This window comes from Stegodyphus dumicola, chromosome 9, assembly GCF_044657685.1.
Source record: "Stegodyphus dumicola isolate Sdum_Otavi_A_Nest chromosome 9, ASM4465768v1".
Lineage (NCBI taxonomy): Eukaryota > Metazoa > Arthropoda > Arachnida > Araneae > Eresidae > Stegodyphus > Stegodyphus dumicola.
The window spans coordinates 44784523-44800183 of NC_140776.1; the positions used below are offsets into that span (position 1 = coordinate 44784523).

At 34.2% G+C, this 15661-nt stretch overlaps 1 protein-coding gene across 4 annotated transcripts in view; it reads left to right on the forward strand.

Annotated features, from left to right (window-relative positions):
- The first annotated feature begins 3461 nt into the window (after positions 1 to 3461).
- The window catches only part of LOC118197241 (uncharacterized), a 63489-nt gene continuing 51289 nt past the window's right edge, over positions 3462 to 15661 (forward strand). For 2 of the 4 annotated variants that reach the window (XR_015042965.1, XM_085823394.1), the window contains exon 1: positions 3462 to 3601. The gene's annotated coding sequence lies outside the window, so the exon portion shown is untranslated. Of the gene's footprint in view, positions 3602 to 5833; positions 7883 to 10149; positions 11652 to 15661 lie in introns of those variants that run through there. The other 2 variants (XR_015042966.1, XM_085823396.1) reach the window with 2 other exon arrangements.

The window sequence follows — 15661 nt, forward strand, 5'->3', positions numbered from 1 at the left end:
TCAAATTTGACTTAAATTATTAATATTCAAAAGTCTGATTCGCTTGAACTAATGAGCCTCATTTTACATATTAGCAAAGTGTATTTCAGTTTATTATCGAATAAATTTAAAAACAGTTCTAATATACTTTTCAGTAGTTTTTTATGAACAAATTTACGGATTTGGTTTGGTTTATTTTGATTACGGCAAAGCACTCGTGGGCCATCTGCTTGAAGGGAGGAAAGCTTTCGTAAAAGACTTTCTAAGGAAAACTGGCTCCTATGCATGTTACTCATGAAGAAAGCCAGGAAAGCGCCCATGCAGCCAGTCCGTTCGCCGGGATTAACTCCGGATCGAACTAGAGTTCAGCAACTTTACGGCTTACTGGTGGGCGAAAACGTATACCGAAAGCTTTACCAAACGCTTATAATACAACACTTAAAACTACGAAAATATTATAGGGGAATATCCATTATTAGAATGCCTTCTGCATCTATTAATGAAGATGACTGATGTTACAAATTTCGCTGTTTATGACCAAAACGTTTAATGCTCAGGAATCAAATGAAGTAGCATTAGGACTACCTCCCATTTCCCGTCTAAATACGCATCTAAAATAAATTACTAGAATTGTTTATATTTTGGTCATTAACCTAAAAGAATAGAAAGAACCGAATCGATTTATTTATCATGCATAAACTCACTTATTTCAAAAAAAAAAAAAAAGGGGGGGGGAGAAAATAATAATAAAAAAGAGTTACAAATAAAAATAAAAAATTACCGAAAATATTTGAACAATTTAGCTACGAAGGCTTTCTGCTTTCAGTTACAACTTTTTTAACAGAATCTGACTTGTATTCATAGAGTACATCGGAAAACCAACGAAACGTTAACAGCAGCTAGCCCGTTCAAAAGAAACAAACCTAAAACAACTATCATCATTGAACTATCCTTAGCCATTTAGCCACGGTAATGGTATCACACAAACTAGCCGAAGGAAAAAAAGAAAAAAGTGTTGCTACTTTTCAACGTATTTACTCAAGAACGAGAAAATTTTTAATTCTACAAAGATTCCAATTTCACGGGAGTTGGCAAAATCTTTCATCTATATATCTTCTGTAAAGATACGCTGGTTGCATTGGTTATTCACATTTTCCTTTACATACAGCACAAATCCGATATATATTTCAGTTCTTTACCCACTTACCCAGGGCCGGATTTAAGCATAAGCTACACAAGCTATAGCTTAGGCCCCCCAAATTAAAATATGGTATAAATAGTATTAAAATATATTATAAACAGACTTATAAAGGCCCCCATATCTCAAATAGCTTATTAAGTCTAAATCTGGCTCTTCACTTAAATAAAAGAGAAAAATTAAATTAAAAAGAAATAATTAAATACCGCTATTTTTTATAATCCTTCAATAAATGTATTTTCAGTTAATTTTGAATCGTCAGCATTCGGTTATAAATTCTAGTCTGGGTCTTAAAAAAATAATAAATGATTACATATAATAATAAGCGAGTTCGCCTTTCTCGTAGAAGTTCCAGCAGAAGTCTTCCCCTTTACCCCTCCTATTCCTTCTAGAAATTTTTCTTTATTACCCACCTGTCTACTGATAACCACCGAACGACTAAAACGCCTGTTCCCACCCTCCTACCTCCATGGTTCCCACCGATGTCTTTCACGACCCTACACAGGTTTTGGCGCTCAGATTTCTCAAGTTGCCAGCCTTAGACCCTTTCTGCGCATGTGTCCAGTGATTCTTTAATTAAGAGAGGGAGAACTTGGCGAGATTTTTACGAAACACGTTTTTGTAACGTCCAATACGCAAATTACATTTCTTGATAATGACAGGAGGAGAAATTTTTAACACAGAAAACAGAAATGAATAAGTAAAATGTTTTTATGTAACAAGTGAATTTTGCTGTTGTTGCATCCAAGATAGACAATACTGTAAAAACTGTGCGTTTACAATGTAATGTGCGTTTACAATGCAAGGGATTTTATTAGTCCGAATGGTATCATTAAGCAGTATATCCACAAATATTATATCACAAAACTACATTTTTTTAATAAACAAACATTTTTAGAAAATAAATTAAAAATAAAACCTATTCAATTTTTTCTGATTTTTTAAAAATCGAAATTGCATAAAAATTTGTACCACGTTACATGATATCGTGTGCATAAAATTATGTCCGTTAATTTTCTTTAATCTATTTTTTAAATTCTTATACATAAATTATATTTTTATTAAAAAATAATTATATTTCTTATACATGAATGTTATACACTTTAATGATAAATATAAATTTTAAGAATAATTATGTAATTAATATAAATTTGTTTCTCTTACCTCTTCAGTTTGAAATTCTCTCTTTGGTTACAGCACTCTCTACTTAGCTTTCTTAAACAAACGTAATTTCTGAAATTAGAAGTGTCGAGACACTACTGTAGGTCTCCAGGAAAGACTAAGAAAAATTAGTAATTAAATAAAATAATAAAGTAACTGGTAATTGAAATTAAATAAATTGCGGAGAGATAAATAAAAAGTTAATAAATTACGCTAAATTAACGACAACTAGTTAATTAAAATACCGGCTGTCATTTTTGGAATTACAATTTCACGTAGAATTTAAGAAGTCTCGGAACCAGACTCTGAATTTGACCTGTGTTCTCGAAAAACTTTTCTTTTTTATCTGCAGCAGACTGTTAAAAGTAAAACACATTAACAGACGTAAAAACATAACAGATTGCTCAAAGTTTAATAAAATGGAAAAAAAAAAAAAATGTTATAAATCTATATTTGGTACTTATATTAATGATTTGTAATGATTTATGTTTGCACTGGAAGACGGAAAATGTATTATATATTAGAGTAATATCAAAATATCTCAGAAAGGGGGGGATCCACAGTACAGCTTAGTAATATCTTGTCAGGAGACAATTTCTTAAATTTTTTATTCGCAATTTTGATGTTAAGGACGATCTGAACACTGTAAATATGAATAATTTTTCTACTTCAATAAGCAAAAATATCTATCTCGTTGGCAAAAGTTTTCGTCACCCATCAAATTTTAATTCTCGCAATATAATAATTAATTTCTTGAATTCTTTAGTATGACATTTAAATCACATAGAGCATTTTATATTTCACATACTTAGCACATTAACTTTATTAATAGAAACTATATTCTAAGCCAGCTTATAGATATATATATTATCATGTTATATGATCTTAAATTCACTTAGTGCGATTGTTTAATTATCATGAAAGTAATAGTATCAAACTCTCAAATAACAAGCATATACTGACGATGAATATAATTACGGAGTTTTCACAAAACTTCATAAATACAGTAATCCACATAGAATTGTCGTATCAATTAGTTTCTGATCGCCAATTTCGCGATAAGTCGCCAACAATGTGTTACAGAGATGTAAGACGAATTCGCGCGGGAGATGTTGTTCAGTCTTCAGCGGAGTATCGTGGTGCTAGTAGCACCACGTGATTGTGAAAATATTCTTAAGTGAAAATATTCTTAAGTACTATTATACTATTAATATATTCAAATAATTTTGTCTTTTTCTCAGTTACCAGCTGAATCAATTTCAGGTATTTATTACAATTAAGTACCTTCATTTTTTTATTTTTTTTTTAAATCTTGTCATGTTTTTATGCTTTAACATTTGACGTTGAATTTCTGAAAAAATTGATGCATTTTATTTAACTTGTATTTTATATATGTTAAATAAACATATATAATTATATATAATAAATAATTATTTAACATATATATTAATATAACATATTTTTGAATAAACTGTTCATATGTTGTCATATTTTGAAAATTTAGTAGTTTTTGCTTCTGCATTTCATGTTTTAAAAGTTCTGAAAATTTTATGATGTTTTTTATTTGGCATTTACTACTACTAAATTTATTTTTTAATTGTGTACATAAACTGACTGAATTTTCAAAGTTAAATGTGTGTAGTATGATATGGATATAATTTTTGGTTTTAAAATTGTGTTTCTTAAAAATGTATTGCATTATTCTAAATTTTTTCAGTGTCAAATGAAATTGGTTTATTACTTAAGTGTAAAGTAACTTATAATTTAAAATTTTTGTACTTTTTAGGGGGAAGAGTGGGAGGATGTCGCTTGTAATAGTCAAATTATAGAACTTGTTGGTACGTACCTTATTAGCAGCGAACTTTTCGGATGTTTTTGAAAGGGAAATCTCTGCACTAGAAGACAGCAGAGAACCTGTTTTGGACCAATTCCAGACAGTCGTTACCGCGTGTTGCTTGTTTTGGTTGTGTGATTATGGCAGAGCCTCGACGGCTATCTGCCTAAGAGGAGGGAGGACTTTCTAAGACAAACTGGCGCGTAAAGACGTTACACATAGAGAAAACGCGCATGCATAATTTGCGGGATTAGAACCTTGGACGAAACTACCAGTATTGAACGACTTAGCCGCTCGGCCGCTGGTGGGCCGTGTTTGGGATCGAGAAGCCCATAAAGCTAGTCTTCAGAAAGTGAATAGCACTTGAACTTGAATTTTATATTTTAAAATTTCTTATATAATAATCTCCCCCCCCCCCTTTGTGTTTGTGTGCGTGCGCATCTGCTTTTCGAATCGGTTAAGGGGCGCTGCTTCGAATCCCAACAGTAGCATTTTTTTTTTTTTTTTTTTTACTAATTCAGCCACTAATTTTATGAGAATTTAATTATCCAATCTTTAGAAACTGAATAGAACTTGAATTTTGTTTTACTCTCTCTATTTTTATTTATCATCTTTGTGTGTGTGCGTGTGCGCCCGCACCTGCTTTTCGAGTCTTCCTTACGGCAGAACTGAAGAATACTCACTTGAAATACTGCCGCACGTGATATGGTCACCTGTGACATTACCTTAACGAGTCGCACACATTCCTTCTCTGCAATATTCCGGCAAAACCAAACCAGCTAAATCAATTTTTCTTACTTTGCCGCCAGACATTGTATATTATAAGGAAAATATATATTTTCTTCTAGAAAAAGACTTTATAATTTTATAGCATATATCTTTGATTTTTTGAAAGAATCATATTGGTGGATTTTTGATATAAATAATTTGCGGTTCTCAAAATGGCCAAATCTGCAGAACTTTCTTCGTTGTGTCCTGGATTTGATTTCCATGTATCGAATTGGCTATGTTTTTAGTTTGTCTTGCGTGAATGCAGGGCCAGTGAAAATAGCGCATAGAAGTTATGCTGCTCGGCTGTGCATATGGTTGTGGATTAGTCAGGACTAGTAGTTATATTATTTTTGTAGTTATGTACTACAAGAATTCATTTTTATACGATAAATACGAAATATACTTTATAAAACTTGCTATTAAATATATTTTACTGCCTGTTTTTTCCATTTTACAAATGTGGGTGTTTAAGGCATGTCGTCAAATTGAAATTTAATTAACTTGTGTTTGATTTTAAAAGCATATTTTTAGAATTTTACCTGTTCCATTCCCTTGTCGTAAGAAATGCCAATTACTGTGTATGAGAAAGTTACCAAAATCATGTTATCTGATAGAGGATAAAATCTCAAATTTTTGGAATAATCGGGCGTCAAAAAATATCACAAAAATCTTTTTTTTTTTTTTTTTTTTTTTTTTTGTGTGTGTGTGTGTGTGTGTGTGTGTGTGTGTGTGAAAAATATAACGTAAGATAACATCAATGCAATCGCATTGATGAATTGATTTTCCAATACATCGACGCGTTCGCATTGATGTGTCTAAACTGATAGTGAGAAGCATTGAAAGTACCTGAAATAATTGACATTCTAGTAATTTTGTTCATTTGGCCGTAGCTTGAGTCATAATCAGCTCGTTTGGTCAAGTTCTCTGTAACTGAAGACTTAGCCACAACTGCAGCCTTCAAGGAGAAACTGGATTGCATCAAAAGCGAAACTGTTCAGCTTCGAGGTAAGTGCAAAACTTTTCTTGCAAGCAATCCAAAAGCTAATATCAAAAACTAAAAAAAAGTAAGTCTGTTAAGTATAACTCTAACGATAAGACTAAATTTCTTAAGCCTCCAAAACGGCTAGAAACCGCTGTCTTAAAAAAAATGCAACTTGGCATTTGAGACGCCTTAGATGAGGATGAGAGTCAGTCTGTGGTTGAATGGCCTATCGGCTTTCAATCACATTCTAAACCACCAATTACGGTAAAACCTGCACCTAATATATCATTACTCCATTATGGCAAAAACAGATCCAATAACATGTTCGGTATTTAAAACTGTGCAAACAATTGTGTCCCTACTCTTTCTAATGGTAATTGTACTCTTAATCCGCTTAAAAATACCTGAAATTGATACACTAGTAACCCACTATCCGGATTCATGAATTTGTATAACAGCGTTAAGGAAATTAAAAAAATATTTGGCAACGGATCTCTTATTCAGAAGAGCAAGTATGTGCATGCTGTTAAAGCATGTGATAATGATTGTTTTCATTTTAATATATTAACTCCTTTGGGAATACTACTTGAACGCAAATGTTCTTTCCAACAGAGTTCACGAACTTAGTGTTTTTATAAATGAGTACTGCACTGACGGTACACTCTAAGAACAAACTTAGTCCAGGAGAGGGTATATGTAAGATAAGTATAATTTTAAGTGCTTAACAATCACATAATTTTTCATTATAGAGGCCGTAGCTGTTAGTCACTCTAAATCCGTTGTCATTGAAGCCTTAGTAGTGCTATTTCGACTTATGGAACAAAAGTGCTTAATCATTACGAAGATTAGGTGCGAAATTGGGAGAAAGTGCAGAATCGCCCACTGCTTGCCGCGTTTTTAAGAATTGCACATACACGATATCATCATGTACACGTCAACCTGTTTTCACTTAAAAAAAACAAACCAGAATTGCACAAAAATGGCATTGCGCACACTCTTGACTTTATCCATGTACACTGCTGAAGTCCTAGCTAGTAACCTTTATCGCCTTACCAAAATGTCGCCAAACTACCTGTTACCATATTCCAAAGATTAGCCGTTTGAACTCTTGATAAACGTTTGGTCGACAACTATTTCGCGCATGCGCAGAAAGATATTAAGGCTGGTTGGATAAAAAGTATACTTTTTTCCTTCTGAGGTATGACGGAGCCATTCCTGTTTTAACTAAGCATTACGTTCATTGCACCGGAGGCGGAGCTTATTGAGGCGCTGAGAGGAGCCTGCCGCAGCTGTGTTATCTAGGGCACGTTACAACCTGTTTGTTCTTGACGTCATCCCGGATTGCAACATAGCCGACTGTATTATAGCCTTGAAGCAAAACCAGTTTCGAAAGGTCACTTGATGCAGACTCTCCGCTACAATCGCTGAGTTTAACTTTGCCGAATTTTTTTAAAACGATTGTTCTTTGTATAATAAAAATTTTGGGAATCCTGAAATGTAAACTTTCTTTCCCTAATTTTAATAAATATGGAATCCATTTATGCAACCTGAATTAAATTTATTTCCAAAGTAATATAATATCCGTTTAAGGGAAAATTAGATCCATTTAGAGATGTAAATTTTATCCAGATTTTTTTAGTAGTAAAATAAATAAAGGCACAATATTTCCATTCTCCTACTATTGCAACAGCTATGTGAATTTTCATAGTGATCTCTCTTCACTCCATTCACCAATAAAATGCACGCTTATTCAAAGAATTATTATTAAAAATTAAAGAAACAACTTTAAATCCTGTATTTTTTTAGTGCTAATAAATCTGCTGAATCGTACCTTTTAAATCATGGGGAACTCTAATTAGAACCACATTTAAAATAAATGTAATGGTTGAATGTAAATTTCATCTAATAATATTTACTGCAAGTTCTTTTTTAAGAAAAGCTTTCATCAAAATGTTTTGTACATATTACGGTTTTTTTTTTTTAATTTGTTTAAATCTCGCGCAATTTTTCTTAGCCACTCAGCCCTTCTTTTAGGTAAATTATAAATAGCGACATGCTAATTTTTGTCGTAATTAAATTTGCAACTAAATACACTGTATTGTCAAGGTATCTTGTGTTTAAATATGCCATTAGAAAGAAATATTTTAACCAAAATAAAGAATTCCTAAAATACTACACCTAACAAATATTCAAAACAATATTATGCAAAATGTTCAAACTGGAGCAAAAGCATTCGAAGGTAAAATGAAATACGGTGCGATTAGGCTTGAGCAGAACACCTACGAATTTTCCCAAATAAATCTAAAGATTAAAAAGAATAAAATAAGGTATAGATAAAACAAAGCTTGAGTTATTTAAAATCACTTAGGACAGCAAAATAATCCACTTACGTAACATTAGTGAAAAAATATCAAAATTCTACGACCATATGTTAACAAACACCACATAAACAAAAGATCACGTGACTTTTGCGCTTCAAGGCCGTGATAGAGTTGACTGCGGGATTGCAAATCGCGGAATCATGCGTATTTTGTATGCTGTCCGAAAAGAGTTCCATGTCATTGTGAACGTCAGCATGCGCATGCTGTTGTGACGTCATACCGGATTTTTAACTTGCTGATCCACGCGTCCTTCGAGAATGTTCTAACTGAAAAACTGCCTCTAGATGGCAATAGTTTGTGCATGTTGTAATTAGTTATTGTAGATATAGATAAAAGCTGCATTGTTGGCTGGGTCATTTTGCAGAATCCATCATCCTCAGGAAAACGTTCCAGTTCACCTACTCAAACACGTATTGGGTTGTTGCAAATGAAATATCCGTTGAATGACGTCAGATGTCTACTGGTTGCGGAAGAAAGCTCCGAGGTTTATGCTGTTTATCAGGCGACAGTCACTGAGGCAGATAATTGGAAGGAAGACTATCCTGTATGTAACACGTGTACTGGACCTATTGATGCTTTGATGTCTTATTCTGGTGTGTAGCAGGAAATTACTCTGCTTTTACCAGATCAGTCAATGAATCCCACTAGGGGTCTCACTCCATAAAAGATGAGAGCAAATGGCGTGGTACGCTAGGCACTTTGCCTCTGAGGTCTCACTGCCAGGTGAGAGTACAGAAAACTGGCTAACTGGAGCTGTTACTTTGTTGTGCTAGTATATATTTTTTTCAAATGTTCGGCAGAGGAAAGCGCTCCGAATAATGCGTAACTTATCATTCACTCAGACTTTCGAGATGCCTGCCAGTTGGCTGCAAATGGGTGGAGCTAGCTCATCTGCCCAGCGAGTACCTGTGGTAGGGTGACTTACAGGAGCTAAGTTGAATAGATGGAAATAGTGCTCTGGTCTTGTGTTTTGAAAACTAAATGAATGTGTAGGAGAAAAAGGAGTAAGATGATGCAGTGCGAGCAGTTGTAAAAGGGAGAAAGAGATTCTTTTAAAACGTATACCATCTAGGAAGCAAAACCAAAAATGGGCAAAAAACGACGTGTAATTTTAAGGCAACAAATGGCTTAACGTATGAAGGTGGACTTAATTTAATTAATGTAATCTTATAATATTTGTATAGGCATATGTATGTATATACTCCCTGATTTAACTAAATTTTTAAAGAATTTCGGAACCTCCGTTACCATAAACATTTCAAATTAAGTTCTTGTTTGTTGCATTGTTGTGGAAAAACATCAAGGCTTAAAAGTTGAAACTGTGAAATTCTGCATCTGTTGTGGAAGGAAGAACCATCTAATTAGCGATTCACTCGCTGTTGGTTTGCAAAATTTCTGTCGGGAGATTTGAGGCTACTAAAAGAACCCATAGTGATCGTTCTTAGGCCGTTAATTCGAAAGATTAACGGGTATTAAATTTTGAATTGTTTCTGACCACTTGACAAAAATAGGAAAAATAAATAAGCTGGTCAAATGAGTACCTCTTGAACTCGTGGAACCGAAGCATGGCGGGTCGAAGTGTGTTCTCTCAAGAAGATACCTGCATCGAATATTGACCGTGGACTATAAATAGGTATTCTATTATAATAGTATATGTTCAGGTTGAGGAATGGACTATTCTTTAAAATTCTTTAAAAATTTAGTTAAATCAGGGAGTATATACATACATATGCCTATACAAATATTATAAGATTACATTAATTAAATTAAGTCCACCTTCATACGTTAAGCCGTTTGTTGCCTTAAAATTACACGTCGTTTTTTGCCCATTTTTGGTTTTGCTTCCTAGATGGTACATATACTATTATAATAGAATATATGGTTGAGGAATGGACTATGGTTGAGGAAAGGACTCTCCAAGAAGGGTTTCAAAGGCTGTTTTGCTTTCAAAAGATTGTGCCTTAAGCAACCAGCACTTGTGAATAAGACATGGAAGTTCTGTTTCAGAATAATGCCCAACTACATACGATATTGTTTACCATACAGCAGATCACAATTAGGGATGCGAAATTATATCCCACCCTTACTCATACTGTCTTTGTTTCCCCCCCTTAAATTATCATTTTTCTGACATTTGAACCAATTTTTGTCCTGAAAATGCTTTGTGTACAACGCATGCATTGATTACTTAGCAGAAGACTAGCATCTGCTACTTAACGCAGCTGTGAGCTCAGCACATGCATTAAAAAAATATTTGTTTGAATCATGGCTTCAGAAATGGGCATGACGAAATCAGAAGCTGTTCTCTTTATTTGCTTGAGGAACATCGATGGCAGCGTTCAAATTTATGGAACTCTTATCTCGTGCGGCAAGCAGGTCAAATATCTGGGTATCATTCCCGATAATCATCACACGCGGAAGCTTCTGTCACGCACGTAACCTCCAAATTCTTAACACATAAAGCATCCCTTTAATTGCTCTAAATTCTGTTGTCACCATTGGTAACAAGCTACTCATTTATAGGATCTTATTGCGTCCCACTGTCTAGCTGACGCCACGGATTTACTCCATTAGAAATTCCATAGGATTCCTTACGAATCCAAAATATAACGTTGATTCAAATTACAAATGCCAAATGGTTTTTAAAAGCACATATCTCCACAAAAAATTGAATAATAAGTAAATTTACGTTCCCGTAGTAAGAAAAAAAAAATTTAAATATTCATGAAATTTAAAACAGTACTGTTCTTAATTTTTCATGTCATATTAACGATTTGGTTAACGGAAAACAGCCAAAAGCTATCAGAGAACTAAACATTATAATTGATTGCATTGCTACATCAAGGAGATTGTTTTTACATAATTAATTCTACATTCAGTTCCCTCCCCGTCAATCTTCATTTTATTTTGGCAGTCTCTTCAGAATCAATACCACTCTAAAAATCTTTTCCACCACTACCACCATTTGAATTCTCGGTATTTTGCTTGCAAGTTAGTTTTGCACTGTTCGAACAATGAATGTTTCTGTTCCCATCTCAGGCTAAACTACTGATTCAAGATTTAATTCACAAGACCACGATACTCTGAAGTTTTGAATCTTGATTGTCTTACTTGACTATAGCTGTGTTGCGAAATACAGATTTACGCTACCAACTGATATTATTAGATTGGGGTAGGCCTCCGGCCTAGACCCCCAAATTGAAAATAAACTCACTTGAACCTGCAGAGAAGAGAAAATGGGAAGGAAATGGCATAGAGCTTCATCTAATAAAATCAGCTAATAAGAATAACGAATGAACAGGGAGAAATCAAGAAATCATCTGGGAGCTAGTAACGTTGATAAAGGTACGTGAAATGCATTGCAACACGTGACGCCACAAAGTCAGTATTTTTCAATATGTCCAATCACATGACAACTGTAGACGAACAAGGTAAGGAGTAAACTCGGTTGGAATTGAAAATATACATCAAATAGAAGTAACTTATTTTTGAAAAGTAGAAAAATCAAGTCTTACTGTAACTTTTCTATCAATTAACTGTCTAGCCGATTTTAAGAATATTAGCGAATTTTTTTCGCTTGTATTTCTCCGTAAGAAAAATTTTGGAAAATACTTTATATTTGCGAGCTTACGAAATACTTCTGACGGCAAATGAAATATATGCACAGGAGATTGTTTTTTTTTAATATTTTTCCTGTTGAACCCCGAATCGATGTAGACATTATGATGTCTTTTGTCATGCGGTGAGAAATTATTCAGTTTTTGTCGCCAGGGCTTGAATGTATTTCTTTTCGAAATCTCTGTCAAGAGTCACTAAATATAGGAAATTAAGACCTTGCATGGTATTTCGCGGGATGACCCAAATTACGGCTTAGGTTGTTTCTTCCTCTTCCGTATTTCACGGTATCACATTTAAGGCATCTTGTAACTAAAACTGGGGGGGGGGGGGAATGCATTGCATCTGAAATACTGCCTAATGTTTCGCCAGCCTTAAAACCTGGGATTAATTATAAACTTTCAAATTTTACGATTGACGATGGAAGCTGATGCGATAAAATCAGATCGACTGATGCGATTTTATCGCATCAGCTTCCATCGTCAGTTCAGAATCAGAATGTATTAGTCGCTTTTTAGAAAAAAAGTTGGTAGTTTTCGATTTGCTGGTGAACTTTTCACCTTTTTTCACAATATTCTGATGTCGTAAGTTCACCGGGTTACTGCAACCACCAGATTTTTAGAATGTGCCAAACTCTGGCAACCATATGTGCATAACAGTTTTTCAGCCAACCATGCTCATAGCAATCTTTGTCAAGCAACGTCGCCATTTTCGTACGTGTTCTCTATGCAGTATTCCAAGTTTCAACGGTTTTTATTAGTAAACCGTGATATTTTGCCCTTAAACTCAATTTTAAAGTATGCGTTGTGAAATTTACCAGCAATGGAAGAAGCCTTGGTAAAATTTGTGCAGGAATACAGAATTTTACCGCAAAATCTCTAACATGAACAACTAGGAAATTCGTTTGGTAGATAGCCGGTGTTACGGAGGTTTGCGCGATACGGATTTTGTATTTGGTTATTAATTTTTAAGCGAAATCAGAGCGCTATGTATTTGGGGAGAAGAATTGCGCCAAGGTGTTTGCGTTAATACGTATGTACCGTTCATCGTAAACTCCAGTTTTGGCAGATGTCTGAGAACTATTTTCATTGGATAATAAATGAAGTATTCTTCTGTTAACAAGTAATGGCTTTAATCTTCGTCTTTGGAGTTTAGTCTGAGGAAATCAGATTTTAGGATTCCGTAAATAGAAAAGGAAAGTGAGATCTGCTGCTAAAACAGCTTTATTAGTTTTATTCAGCTTTAATTAGTCAGCTAATATCTGACCACACAAAAGATGAGAGGAAAGTGTGTTCTTTTCACAATACTTGAATGTGAATAACCAGACATAAGATCGGTTTCTGAAGGAAAGCGAATATGTTATCTTGTGCTACATGAAGCTACGGAAGTTTCGCGTTGTTTGCTTTGGAAATGCATAGCTTTCAGTCTTCTTGGCTTCAGCATAAAATTGTCCAAATAATAAGGAATATTAAGAAATATCTGTCGGTTGGTTATCATAATATAAACTTATGACTATATATTTAAAATGAAAGATGTTTTAAAGTTTATAATTTTTGTTTTGAAGTGAGGAAGTTATTAACCATAAGTTATTGAAATTAATTAAATAATTTTAAACATTTTCCTAGCCCAGTCCAAAATGCTCAAAAGTGGTAGTGGGATTTTTGGTACTTTCCATTTTGCCGGCGCAGGCGATAAAGTCGCCTATAATAGTACAACTGATACCAAAACTGAATATCTTCGCTGGTAACCTTTTACGCCTCATTTTCAAAACAAGCAGCAGCCATTTCTTATCAGATTGATTATTTCTTTCAATACTGGCATACACAGAATTTTTACCAGATAGTTCAATTTTATGTCCTAAAACCATTCGCGGTAATTAAATCAATTAGGATGCAATCACACCGCTCACCGGAAGGCAAAATTATAAAAAAGGCAAAGTCAAGGGTCATCAATTCTAATGAGAATGCACTAGCGAAGTAAAGCACTGCTGTTTTACATAATTTCTGAGTAGTGTTTTTTTTTTCCTTCAAATGGCAGATTGTGAACGATTACAAATGTAACCTAGTCTAATACTCTATACCAGGCCGGATGTAATGGTCTCTTTATTAAGGAGGCAACTAATAGGTGGGCCACTATCTCCTTTCCTATGAAGGGGACGGACAGTTACAACCATGCCTTCTCCGGGATTCGAACCCAGGCCCTTCGGCATCGCAGTCAGCTTCCCTGACCACTATACCGACTGGGCGGCTTTCTGAGTAAGCTGTTCGTACGAAGTGGAATAATTCTTGCATTTTAACTTGTATTCCAAATTAAGATTTAACTTGAAATTAATGCAGATAATTACTGAGAAAATTAGATTTTTGTAGCGTAGTTTACGTGACATGAGATCACTTGGGATCGCGTGATATGAACCGGCGAATAAGGATGTTGAACCGTGAAAGCATAGTAAATTCTTAAATTAATTTTTTTTAAATTTTTTTTATTGTTATTATTTATTGGCTTTTTACAAAATTTTAAACGATATTAAAATGTTTATGCCTTCAAAATAAAAAAAATCTTATAACTAACATTAGTTAACGTTTTTTATGTGTATACTGAAGGTTGTCGCCAATAAAGTCTGCTTAGCAAGATTTGCGCCGGCGAAACGGAAAAGTACGTGATTTTTTTATAACAATGCACATATATCCCCCCCATTTCATTTAGTCTTACGTATTCCCAGCCTTTCATTGAAGTTTCTTCAGCTATCCTTAAATCCACAAGTGCTTTTTTTTTTTTTTTTTTTTTTTTGAATCTAGGTTCCAAGAAGTTAACAAGTTAGTTCTTTAAACTGGTTCCTACTTCGTCAAGATGATCGTCAAGCATTGTCGTTTTACATATAGCCATTCTGTTACTCTCAGCTTAACTAGAGTGCCTTTATTTGGTTATGGCCTATACCTCCTCTCGCTTCCTTTGAAGGTCCTTGATTAGAATAAGATCACTCTCTTTATGTTCCCCTTATTCCCCAAAGAAACGTCTTCGGCTTTTATCATGTTCTTGCTCAAAGAGGGTTTGCAGTTCTTCAGTGGGAAGCTCATTTAATTCCAGTTTCCACATTTACTTCCAGTGGTGTTAAAAACAAGCTTTTCTACTTCGCCATTCATGAGTTTAATTAGGGCATAAACAAGATACACACTTCTTAACAAACTGGACATTTTTTGAGTAATTTTAGATTATTTCTTCCTGATCACTGTGTTGACTTCCACAGTATCAAATAATACTTGCAGTTTTCTGTTACATCAGTTACAAACTGACAGATGTCGAAACACCATTTGAAACGTGCTGTTGTGTACAATTTATGGAAATTGGCTGTTATCTGTTTGTTCATAGGCTTAAGCAAGGAAGTTGCGTTAAGGGCATATTTCAAATCTTTAGAAAGTCTGTCCTTTTTGGTGTTTTGGATGGGAAGAAGCATTATAAGTAACAAACATACTTTCGGTGTCTTTTCTTTCTCTATCGAATATTTTTTGACACAAATTGAAGATTTTCATAATACACCTCTCAGAACGGAGTGAGTGAAGCATTTTGGTTCGAGCTGAACAAGATACGTACAGTTAATTAACTACATTCTGTTTTTTAAAAAGTTGTGCAGAGCCGGATTTAGACATAAGGCCATAAGCTATTTGAGATATGGTGCCGTTTAAGTCTGTTATTCTGTATTTTAATGCTACATTTTAATTTTTTTGGGAGGGGCTAAGCTAAAG